Source organism: Oratosquilla oratoria, chromosome 13 (assembly GCF_046742065.1).
Source record: "Oratosquilla oratoria isolate Oo_2021 chromosome 13, ASM4674206v1, whole genome shotgun sequence".
In the NCBI taxonomy this organism is placed as follows: Eukaryota; Metazoa; Arthropoda; class Malacostraca; order Stomatopoda; family Squillidae; genus Oratosquilla; species Oratosquilla oratoria.
The window spans coordinates 18,084,038-18,096,537 of record NC_134789.1 but is presented as its reverse complement, the minus strand read 5'-3'; positions in this window follow the sequence as shown (position 1 = coordinate 18,096,537).

The following is a 12,500-nucleotide window of genomic DNA, read 5'->3' as shown; positions in this document are numbered from 1 at the left end:
TTCTAGAGAGTTCTCTAGGAGGAAACATTGATTTGTTTTTGGTGTTGTATTAATGTGGATTTGTTTTTATGTCACTGTTTTATATCAAAAGGAGGGTAAGAAGTCACTGGTTGCTAGGACCATAGTCTAAAGCGATCAATATCATTGCGCAATATTCTTTAAAGGTGCAATATTATTGACGGTGCAGGGATGGTATTGAAGAGGCACACGTGTTTGGCCTGTACATTTGATGTCTTCAATATATTGGGTCATTCTTCAGTACCCTCCTTACACCGTCAATAATATTGTACAATACGGAATATTGCGCAATATTATTGATCGTGTAGGTCAGAGGTCTTCGTCCCGGCCCGGAAACCGATTGTCAGCCCCTCGGGGCTGCACCTCGAGACAGAGGTGAGGTTAGCAGGTTCCGAAGATGGGTGGCCGGGAGGCGAACCTCTCCGACGTACATCTTGTAGGTCAAGTACGCGTCCTTGGTCGTCCCTTCAGTGGAAAATGTGATAACGTATCAACATATTAGAGTAATATTTAGGAGGCCACAGTCTGCTTCTGCAATTGACAAATGTCATTATTGTTTCGTCCGTCCTTATAAGCAGCGCTCGTTCGACTGATACTTTGTTTTTCGTAACTTCGCATCTGATAGCAGGGTGGTGATCATGGGACGCTTGTTAAGCGCCCAGCAGGTGAGTATGGTATCTCGTCATCGACATCGACGTCATCACCACCGTAACACCACTGTCACCACCACTACTACCACTTCTATCACCACCATCACCAGCACTACCACTACTACTACCACGTCCACCACTACTACTACTACCACCACTACTACTACTACCACCACCACTCCTAATACAACTTCGACCGCCACCACCACTATCACCACCACCTCCACCACCACTACCACCATCACCACTACCACCATCACCATTACCACTAATACCACTATCACCATCACCACTACTACTAATACCACTATTACCACCTCCACCACCACCACCATCATCATCATCATCGGTATACTATACCACCCACGTCGCCATCACCACCAATACCACCATCACTACCACCACCATATCATCATCATCATCATCATCATCATCATCATCATCATCATCATCATCATCATCATCATCATCATCATCATCATCATCATCATCATCATCATCATCATCATCATCATCATCATCATCGTCGTCGTCGTCATCAGTAACAAAGCATCACCACCACTACCACTATCACCACCACAACCACCATCACCACCAACACCATGACTGTCACCATCACCACCCTCATTAGCAACATCTTCACCATCATCATAACCACTGACAGCACTAACACCATCAGTCATTATCGCTATCACCATCATTACCACCATAATCCCCATCACCATCCTCCTCTTCTTTATCATCGTCATCATCATCATCATCATCATCATCATCATCATCATCATCATCATCATCATCATCATCATCATCATCATCATCACCACCACCATCATCATCATCATCATCATCATCATCATCATCATCATCATCATCATCATCATCATCATCATCATCATCATCATCATCATCATCATCATCATCATCATCATCATCATCATCATCATCATCATCATCATCATCATCATCTTCATCATCATCATCATCATCATCACAAGGAGGAAGAGCAACATCATCATCGTTGTCTTCGTCATCACCGTTACCCGAAGTCCAGCCAATGACAACCTGACAATGTTGCTTCAGGAGTTCGTCCTTCTCTTCTTCAGTTTGACTTCAGGAGTCAAATTTTGAGGTCGTTACCTGGAGATAACCTGACCCATTCTATACTGAAATCCTTTATCGTATCGTGCGATTTTATTCAGCTGCAGGAAACTTGTCCTCATAGGGTTACAAACATATATGGCAAAATAATGACACATTTAACATGGAACTGCCTATTGTAGGCCTTATGGTCTCTTGTAGTCTCCTTCGTGTTCTTAACTCCCGATTAATACATGAATTCTATGACGCCTGTCTTCTGTTCTTTTCCCTTCACCTCCCTCTCCCCTTCTTCTTCCTCTTCTCCCCTCCCCTTCCTCTTCTCCTTTTCCCTTCCCCTTCCTCTTCCTCTTCCCCCTCTCCCCTCCCCTTCCTCTTCTCCTTTTCCCTTCCTCTTCCTCTTCCCCCTCTCCCCTCCCCTTCCTCTCCCCCTCTCCCTCCCTTCACTTCCCTCTCCCCTTTCTCTTCCCCTCCCCCTCTCCCCTGCCTTCCCCTTCCCCTCTCCCTCCCTTCACCTCTTTCTCCCCTTCCTTTTCCCATCTCCCCTCCCCTTCCTCTTCCCCTCTCCACCCTCTCCCCTCCCCTTTCCTCTTCCCCCTCTCCCCTCCCCTCTCCATCCTCTCCACCCTTTCCCCTCCCCTTCCTCTTCCCCTCTCCCCTCCCCTCTTCTCCCCACCAATTCCCCTTCTAATTTACGGCTTCGCTCCTGTCTCCCGTCTAGTTTCCTCCCCCGTCCATACATTTTTCCTCCCCCGTCCTCTTCCATTTCTACCCCTACCTTGTATATCTTCTATTTCTGGATTCCTACTTCGTCACTGATTGTAAGATTAATTACTATTCCCTATTGTTTCGATCTAACTCGTTAACTTTCATATGTTAATTCAATTTTTTTTTATTTGAGTACTCGGTTATGCAAAAAAAAAAAAATAAATAAAGGTTTGCAATTAATCATTCTTGCTTGTCTGTTTTCTTTCACACTCTTCCTGTAGTTCCTTTCTGTAAGGCTAGCTGATTAGAGGAGATGATGATGATGATGAACATGAATATGATGATGATGATGATGATGATGATAAAGATAATAATAATAATTATGAAAATAATAGTAATATAACAATAATATCAACAACAATAACAATAACAATAATAATAATAATGATAATAATAATAATAATAATAATAATAATAATAATAATGATAATAATAATAATAATAATAATAATGATAATAATAATAATAATAATAATAATAATAATAATAATAATAATAATAATAATAATAATAATAATAATAATAATAATAATAATAATAATAATATAATAATAATAATAATAATAATAATAATATTAATAATAATAATAATAATAATAATAATAATAATAATAATAATAATAATAGAATAATAATAATAATAATAATAATAATAATAATAATAGAATAATAATAATAATAATAATAATAATAATAGTAATAATAACAATAATAACAATAATAATAATAAATTGATAGGAAACCGAATCAAATAAAAAAATCAAATAATGTAAAATGAAGGTAAAACAAAATGAGATAAAACAAATCATAATGAAAAAAATATAGATGAAATAATGAAATAAGAGAATAAATATATAACAGAAAAAAGAATTAAATAAAGCAAAACAAATAAAATCAAATTATATTAAGAAAAAAAAAAAAAATGATAATAATAATAAAAATAATAATAAATAATAATAATAAAATAATAATAATAAAATAATAATAATAATAATAATAATAATAATAATAATAATAATAATAATGATAATAATAATAATGATAATAGTAATAATAATAATAATAATAATAATAATAATAATAATAATAATAATAATAATAATAATAATAATAATAATAATAATAATAATAATAATAATAATAATAATAATAATAATAATAATAATAATAATAATAATAATAATAATAATAATAATGATAATAATAGTAATAATAACAATGATAATAATAAAATAATAATAATAATAATAATAATAATAATAATAATAATAATAATAATAGTAATAATAATAATAATAATAATAATAATAGTAATAATAATAATAATAATAATAATAATAATAATGATGACCTTTTTCCAGTCTCATATTTTCATATTGTTTTTTCACATTATTTTTCTTTGTTTTCTTTTATTCATCTTTGATTATTATTTCTTTCTCATTTCATCTTCCTTGACCACAACCACAGTCTCTCTTTCCTCATTGCTTGCACAGTTACATTTTTTTATTTTTTTATTCTAGAGTACCTATATATACAACCATTCTCCATTTACCCCTGTCTTCTGTCCTCTCCCGTCCTTCCTCAACCGACATTCCCCTCTTCCCCAAAGCCCCCTTCACACCATCCATCCATCTCATCCTAGGACGTCCCCTCATGTTCACTCCCTCCACATCTGCCTTCCATACCTCTTTTACTAGTCTTTCTTCACTCATTCTTTCCATGTGTCTAAACCATCCTAATACTCTTTCATCCACCCTATCTCCCAGCTCCCTTTATATGGGGGGGGGACGGAGAGGGGGGGTCGCCGATTTAATGAGGCGGCCTTGCTGTGGATGTGCTGTGTCCTGCGACACTGCTTCTGACCCAGGGCAGTGGACAGGGTGCAGGGATGACCCCTCATCTAGGAGGTGCTAAGATGGGAGGGAGGGTGGAGGGGTGTGGAGTGTTTTCGGGGATGAAATGGGTGGGAATGTTTTTGTGCCTTGTCCTTTTTGGCTACCCCCCTGGTAAGGGGGAAAAAAGCCTTGGTATATGTATGTATGTATGTATGTATGTACCTATTTATGAATTTATTCATTTATTTATTTGTTTATTTATTTATTCATTCATTTATTCATCAGCCCTTGTTATGCACTACAACGTCTCCTGTCAAAATTTAATTTTTGTAATTTAATTCAGTGAATCTAACAATAATTCTTAACTTCCTAAAATTTCCCCAAGTTCTCTCCCTCCCCTCCCTCTCTCTCTCTCTCTCTCTCTCTCTCTCTCTCTCTCTCTCTCTCTCTCTCTCTCTCTCTCTCTCTTTTACTTCATTTCCCCTCTTTCTTCCCTCAGTTTCCGAATCATCTCCCCTCGTTTCCCCTCGGCATAACTTCACTCTAAGCAGCACCATTGCCCTCGCTCGGTGACACCATATTTCCCCTTTCCACCACAAGCGAGACAGCCATTTTATTTTCTCCCCTTTTTTCCTCTTTATTTCTTCCTCCTTATCTTCTCCAACACCATCTTTCCCTCATCTCTCTCTCTCAGCAAGTCTTCTTTATATAAAATATTTAATCCATTTCTTTTCTATCTTGTTCTGCGTCATCTCATTTTCTCCTCTGTTTCATATGATTATAATATCATATTCTAATTTTTAAGCCATGACTTGGTAGACATATATCTAAACACTTGTATTATGTTATTCTATAAAGCCAGATAATTGTCAATGAATTTAAATAAAGAGTAACTATTTTCCTATCTATCATAATTCAACTATTTGTCATGCCCACTGCTCCCTCCTCTTATTCTCTTTACTCCTACCACTCTCTCTATTCCACCCTATTTCCCCCCTGCATCCTTCTCTCTCCTCTATTCCATCCTACTTCCCCTCTGCATCCTTCTCTCCCCTCTATCCCATCCTATTTCCCCCCTGCATCCTTCTCTCCCTCTATCCCATCCTATTTCCCCCTGTATCCTTCTCTCACCTCTATTACATCCTATTTCCCCCTCCTACATCCTTCTCTCCCCTGTACTCATCCTATTTCCCCCTTACATCCTTCCCCTCCCTCTATTACATCCTATTCCCCCTACATCATTCTCTCCCATCTACTCCATCCTATTCCCCCCCTTACATCATTCCCTCCCCTCTACTCCATCCTATTCCCTCCTCCTGCATCCTTCTCTCCCCTCTACTCCATCCTATTTCCCCCCTTACATCCTTCTCTCCCCTCTACTCTATCCTATTTCCCCTCTACTCCGTCCTATTTTCCCCCTACATCCTTCTCCCCCCTCTACTCTATCCTATTTCCCCTCTACTCCGTCCTATTCCCCCTCTACATCCATCTCTCCCCTCTAACACTCCCCTACGCCCCTAAAACACTCTCTCTACTCTATCTTACTCTCCCCTCCCTCCCTCCCCCCACTACTCTCTACTCTCACCTACTGCCCCCACTCTTGTTCCTCTTTTCCTAACAAGCATCACTTGTTTACTCCAAGCTCGCTTCCCCTCTTTCCCTCGAATGCGCCGTTTCCTGCATCTGGTCCCCATTTCCCCTCACTCTCCCTCTCCCACTCTCCCTCTCCCTTCCCCTCTCCTACTCTCCCTTCCTCTCTCCCTCTCCCTTCCCTTCTCCCTACTTCTGATTGCTAGTCAAGCAACATGGAAATATACTTGAGTTATCTCCCTGTCTCTCTCTCCCTGTCTCTCTCTCTCCCTCTCCCTTTCCCTGTCCCTTCCTCTATTCCTGATTGATAATCAAACAACATTGTAATATCCTTGAGTCATTTCCCCCTCTCCCTCGCTCTCCCTCCCCCTCTCACTTTCTCTGACTGCTAATCAAGTAATATTGTGAGACACTTGAATCATTTCCCTCTCCCACTCTACCTCTCCCTTCCTCTATCTCTGATTGCTAACCAAGCAACATTGTAATACACTTGAGTCATCTCCCTTTCCCTTTCCCTTTCCCTTTCTCCTTCCCTCTCCCTCTCCCTCTCCCTCTCCCTTTCCCTCTCCCTTTCCTAATCCCTGATTGCTAATCAAGCAAGATTGTAATATACTTGAGTCATCTCCCACTCTCCCTCTCCATCTCCCTGATTACACAACGTAACATTTTTTCAAAAGTTTTGTTTATTGTATTTTTTTTAGAGTCTATTAATCCATTTTTCCTGCTGATTTCAAATATGCAATTATTTTTTCTGTATCATCGACCGTTATAGAAATACATATAATTTCAATGTTACCATGTATGTTTTGGAATTGTTATGTGGTCTGCTACTAAATGTTTATCTAATTTTCTCTTTCAGATCAATGACTGAACTATTTACCTGTTAAGATGGCTACTAGAGGATGTAAAAATTCTCCTGATACATTTTGCTATGTGTGTGGTTATTATATTGGGAAAAAACAAGTACTACATAAGATCGTGAGAGGTGCTAAAGTGTGGATAGTGTACAGATTCTATTTCGGAATGCCCATGGGTGACCAGGACAAGCCATGGGCACCTCATGTGATATGTGGAATCTGCCGATCTACTCTAGAAGGATGGCTGAGAGGTACAGGAAGGGCAATGCCTTTTGCCATTCCTAGAATATGGAGAGAGCCGAAGAACCATCACGACGACTGCTACTTTTGTATGACTGATGTGACGAAGTACAGGAAAGTGAAAGGAAGACAAGCTCTGCAGTATCCAGACATACCATCATCTAGAGCACCTGTCCCACATGATGATAGCTTATCAGTACCACAACCACCAGAAAATGCAAGTTTATTTTGATCATACTCTCTTTACTTTTAATTAACTTCAATATTAAGTACTTAATATACATTTACTTTCCTAAAGATATATGGAATACTAATGCTATTCGTCTTTGTTGAAGTTGCTATATTTAGTTATTTCTTTCTTTCCAGATGAAAGATGCAATGGAAATTTCATCTGAAGGGTCAGCAGGTAGCAGCAGCCATGAAATGGGAGACGAAGATTTCGCACCAAGAACGACTTCGGAGCCTCACTTTCCAAGTCAGAGTGAGCTAGATGACTTAATCAGAGACTTAGGTCTTACTAAGTCAGGAGCTGAGCTTCTTACATCAAGGATGAAAGAATGGAATCTACTAGGAGAAGACTGCAGGACATCTGTGTACCGGAAACGACATGAAGAATTTAAAATTTACTATGACTTTAGTGATGATATGTGTTATTGTAAGGATGTTACTGGTTTGTTTACAGCCCTTGGACTCGAACATGATCCTGCAGAATGGCGACTGTTCATAGATAGCTCAACACGAAGTCTCAAAGCAGTATTGCTCCACAATGGAAATAAAAACCCATCTTTGCCTCTTGCACACTCAGTACAGAAAGAAAACTATCATAATGTCAAACAGCTTCTTGAAAAAATCAATTATGCTGAATTCAAATGGGATGTTTGTGGTGATTTCAAGATCCTAGCCTTTTTGCATGGCTTACAAGGGGGATACACAAAGTATTCCTGTTTTCTTTGTTTATGGGACAGCAGGGCTGATGATGATCATAATAATAAAGTTCATTGGCCCCCAAGAGTTGAACTGCAGCCAGGAATGTTAAATGTTCTCAGACAGCCTCTAGTAGATTCGAAAAAAAGTTTTATTACCCCCACTTCATATCAAGCTAGGGTTAATTAAACAGTTTGTGCAAGCTTTGGATTTTGGAGGCGAAACTTTCCAAGAAATTTGTCTCATGTTTCCCAAGCTATCTGAGGCTAAGCTCAAGGATGGTATATTTGTTGGACCCCAGGTAAACAAAATGTTGAAGTCGGAGAAACTGGAAAGAGCGATGACGAAAGTTGAAAGAGAAGCTTGGTGTTCATTTCGTGATGTAGTTCGTGGATTCCTAGGAAATCACAAGGACCCTAATTATAAACAAATAGTGGCAAAGCTTATTGAGAACTTCAGGAAACTTGGTTGTCGTATGTCCTTGAAGATACATTTCTTGCATTCTCACCTAGATTTCTTCCCCCAAAAACTTGGGGGCTGTCAGTGAGGAGCATGGCGAGAGATTTCATCAGGATATCGCAACTATGGAAAGAAGATATCAAGGACGATGGAATACTGCTATGATGGGAGATTACATATGGTCACTAGTCAGAAAAGACGAAAGCATGCATTCTAGAAAATCTCGATCGTCAAAGCACTTCTAATCATGAGAAGAGTCATCAAAACACTTGCAGTGCAAAGTTGTGTTGTTTTTGTTCTTACTAATATTGTAGCTCTTAAATACACTTCATATTATGAAAAAAAAATACTAGATGTTGTATAATTATCCTTAGAATGCTAAAGTAGATTGAATCAATTAACTACTGTAGAGAAAGGTTGCGTATATAACAATAAAATATAAAATCAAGAATAAATAAAGAAATATCGATGTTACGTCAAAACTAATGTGATATTTGGATTCAGTGACACGAAATACATATACAAACATGAAAAAATACAAATAAACAAAACATGTGTTACATTGTGTTACTAATCAAGCAACATTATATTATTCTCGAGTCATCTCCCTCTCTCTCTCTCTCTCTCTCTCTCTCTCTCTCTCTCTCCCTCCCTCACTCTCTCTCTCTCTCTCTCTCTCTCTCTCTCTCTCTCTCTCTCTCTTCCTCTCGTATAAATAATCAAATAAATAAGTAAATAAAAGTAAATAAATAAATTAATATATAAATAGATTAATAATAAACAAATGAATAATTAAATAAATAAATAAATAAGTTAATCAAATAGCTAATTAATCAATTGATAAACTGATAAAAATGTTTTACATGTGAACACTGTCGATCAACTTATTTCCTTAAATCTCTTTACATGAAAGTACGCTAATATGCAAACATAGACATCAAGTATTCAACTGGTTCTCAATTCTTTTCAGGCCGTAGACTACTATCATCCCAATTAAAAAGATAATGACCACTCCATTTTTGAGTTGTTGTTGTTGTTATTGTTGTTGTTATGATAATAATAATAATAATAATAATAATAATAATAATAATAATAATAATAATAATAATAATAATAATAATAATAATAATAATAATAATAATAATAATAATAATAATAATAATAATAATAATAATAATAATAATAATAATAATAATAATAATAACAATAATAATAATAAGTGATACTGATGATAATGACAACAACAACAACAACAACAACAACAACAACAACAACAACAACAACAACAATAATAATAATAACAATAATAATAATAATAATAATAATAATAATAATAATAATAATAATAATAATAATAATAATAATAATAATAATAATAATAATAATAATAATAATAATAATAATAATAATAATAATAATAATAATAATAATAATAATAATAATAATAATAATAATAATAATAATAATAATAATAATAACAACAACAGTAATAATAGTAATGATGATGATGATAATAATAATAGTAATAGTAATAATAATAATAATAATAACAATAATAATAATAATAATAATAATAATAATAATAATAATAATAATAATAATAATAATAATAATAATAATAATAATAATAATAATAATAATAATAATAATAATAATAATAATAAAAATAATAATAATAATACATATACATACATATACCAAGGCTTTTCCCCCCTTCCAAGGGAGGTAGCCAAAAAGGGAAAGGCATAAAAACACTCCCACCCATTTCATCCCTAAATACACTCCACACCCCTCCCACCCTTCCTCTCATCTGAGCACCTCCTGGATGACGGGTCATCCCTGCACCCTGCCCACCGCCCTGGGTCAGAAGCAGTGTCGCAAGACACAGTACATCCACAGCGAGGCCGCTTCATTTAATCGGCGACCCCCCCTCTCCGTCCCCCTTTGCATATAAGGCGAGGACGGGGAGAAATCCCTTCGGGCTGCGTCAAAATTTACTCACACATACTACCCCACCCCCCACTTCCCCGCCCATTCCTCCTCATGCAGTCACAACATCATCCATATACAACCATTCTCCACTCACCTCTGTCTTCCGTCCTCTCCCTTCCTTCCTCAACAGACATTCCCCTCTTCCCCAAAGCCCCCTTCACCCCATCCATCCACCTCATCCTAGGACGTCCCCTCATGTTCACTCCCTCCACATCTGCCTTCCATACCTCTTTTACTAGTCTTTCTTCACTCATTCTTTCCATGTGTCCAAACCATCCTAATATTCTTTCATCAACCCTATCTCCCAAATCCTTTTTCACCCCTGTTCTCCTCCTCACCTCCTCATTTCTCACTCTATCTAGCCTAGTAACCCCCACCATACTTCTCAGGCACCTCATCTCAAACACATTCAAACTCCTTCTCTCTTCTTCTCTTATGTTCCACGTTTCTGCCCCATACAGTGCTGTTGGCACAATCACTCCTTCATACAGTCTCCTCTTTGCATCCATTCCCAAATGTCTATTCCTCATTACACTCTTTAAACCACCAAGGCATTTACTCGCTTCTCTCAATCTACATTCTACCTCCACCTTCACTCCACCTTTTCCTGCTACACTTGCACCCAAGTATCTAAAACTATCCACTTCCTCCAGTCGCTCTCCCTTAATGTTCACTTCCAGTCTACTGCCACTTTCACCCCTTGTACATCTCATCACCTTACTTTTACCCACATTTATCTTTAGCTTTCTTCTATCACATACTCTCCCAAACTCTGCCACCAGCTTCCTCAATCCCTCCTCTGACCCTGCCACAAGCGCAGTGTCGTCCGCAAACAACAGCTGGCTCACCTCCCACTTTTCTCCATTTTCTTTAACCATCTCCAATCCCTGACTCACTACCCTAGCATTCACCTCTCGCACCACCCCATCCATGTATAAGTTGAACAGCCAGGGCGACATAATGCATCCTTGACGAAGTCCCACCTTTACTTCAAACCACTCACTCTCTCCATTTCTAATCCTAACACATGCTCTACTACTCTCATAAAAACTCTTGACAGCTCCCAAAAGCTTTCCTCCTATCCCATAAATCTGCATAACCTCCCACAGTGCCTTTCTGTCTACCCTATCATAAGCCTTTTCCAGATCCATGAAAGCCCAAAAAACATCCTTCCCCTTTCCTATAGCTTTCTCACATATCTGTCTTACCACAAAGATCTGATCTACACAACCTCTACCCGTCCTAAATCCACACTGTTCCTCACCAATTACTCCCTCTGTTCCTCTCCTAATCCTCTCAATTAAGATCCTCCCATAAGCCTTCCCTACTACACTCAACAGGCTAATCCCTCTGAAATTACTACATTCACACTTGTCCCCTTTTCCCTTGTAAAGAGGAACTATACAGGCACTACTCCAGTCCTCCGGTACTCTACCCTCTCTCCAGCAAACATTAAATAACCTCACCAACCAGTCCACCATCACTGCACCTCCCTTTTTCAGACATTCTGCATGACATCCATCCAGACCAGGTGCCTTACCTGCTTTCATCATCTTTACAGCTGCCTTCACCTCATCCTTCCTTATTTCTCCTCCATTCTCCTCACTCATCACTCTCATTTTCTTCGCATTTCCCACTGCAGCTATCTTTCCTTCCCTATCCTCTTTCACATTCAGCAACTCCCTAAAATATTCTGCCCATCTTCCCCTCACTGCCATCTCTTCCATTATCAACTCTCCATCTGTACCTTTTACCTTTTCTTCCCTACTTGATTCGCCTCCTCTTCCTCTCTTAATTTCTTTCCAAAACATCTTTTTATTACTTTCAAAATTTTCTGTCATACTCCTACCCCATTTCAATAATGATAATAATAACAATAATAACAATGACAACAATAATGATAATAATGATAATAATAATAATAATTATAATAATAATAATTACGATGATAATAACAATAATAATAATAATAAAAAAACAATAATAATAATAACAACAATAATAATAATAATAGTAATAATAATAATAATAATAATAATAATAATAATAATAATAATAATAATAATAATAAT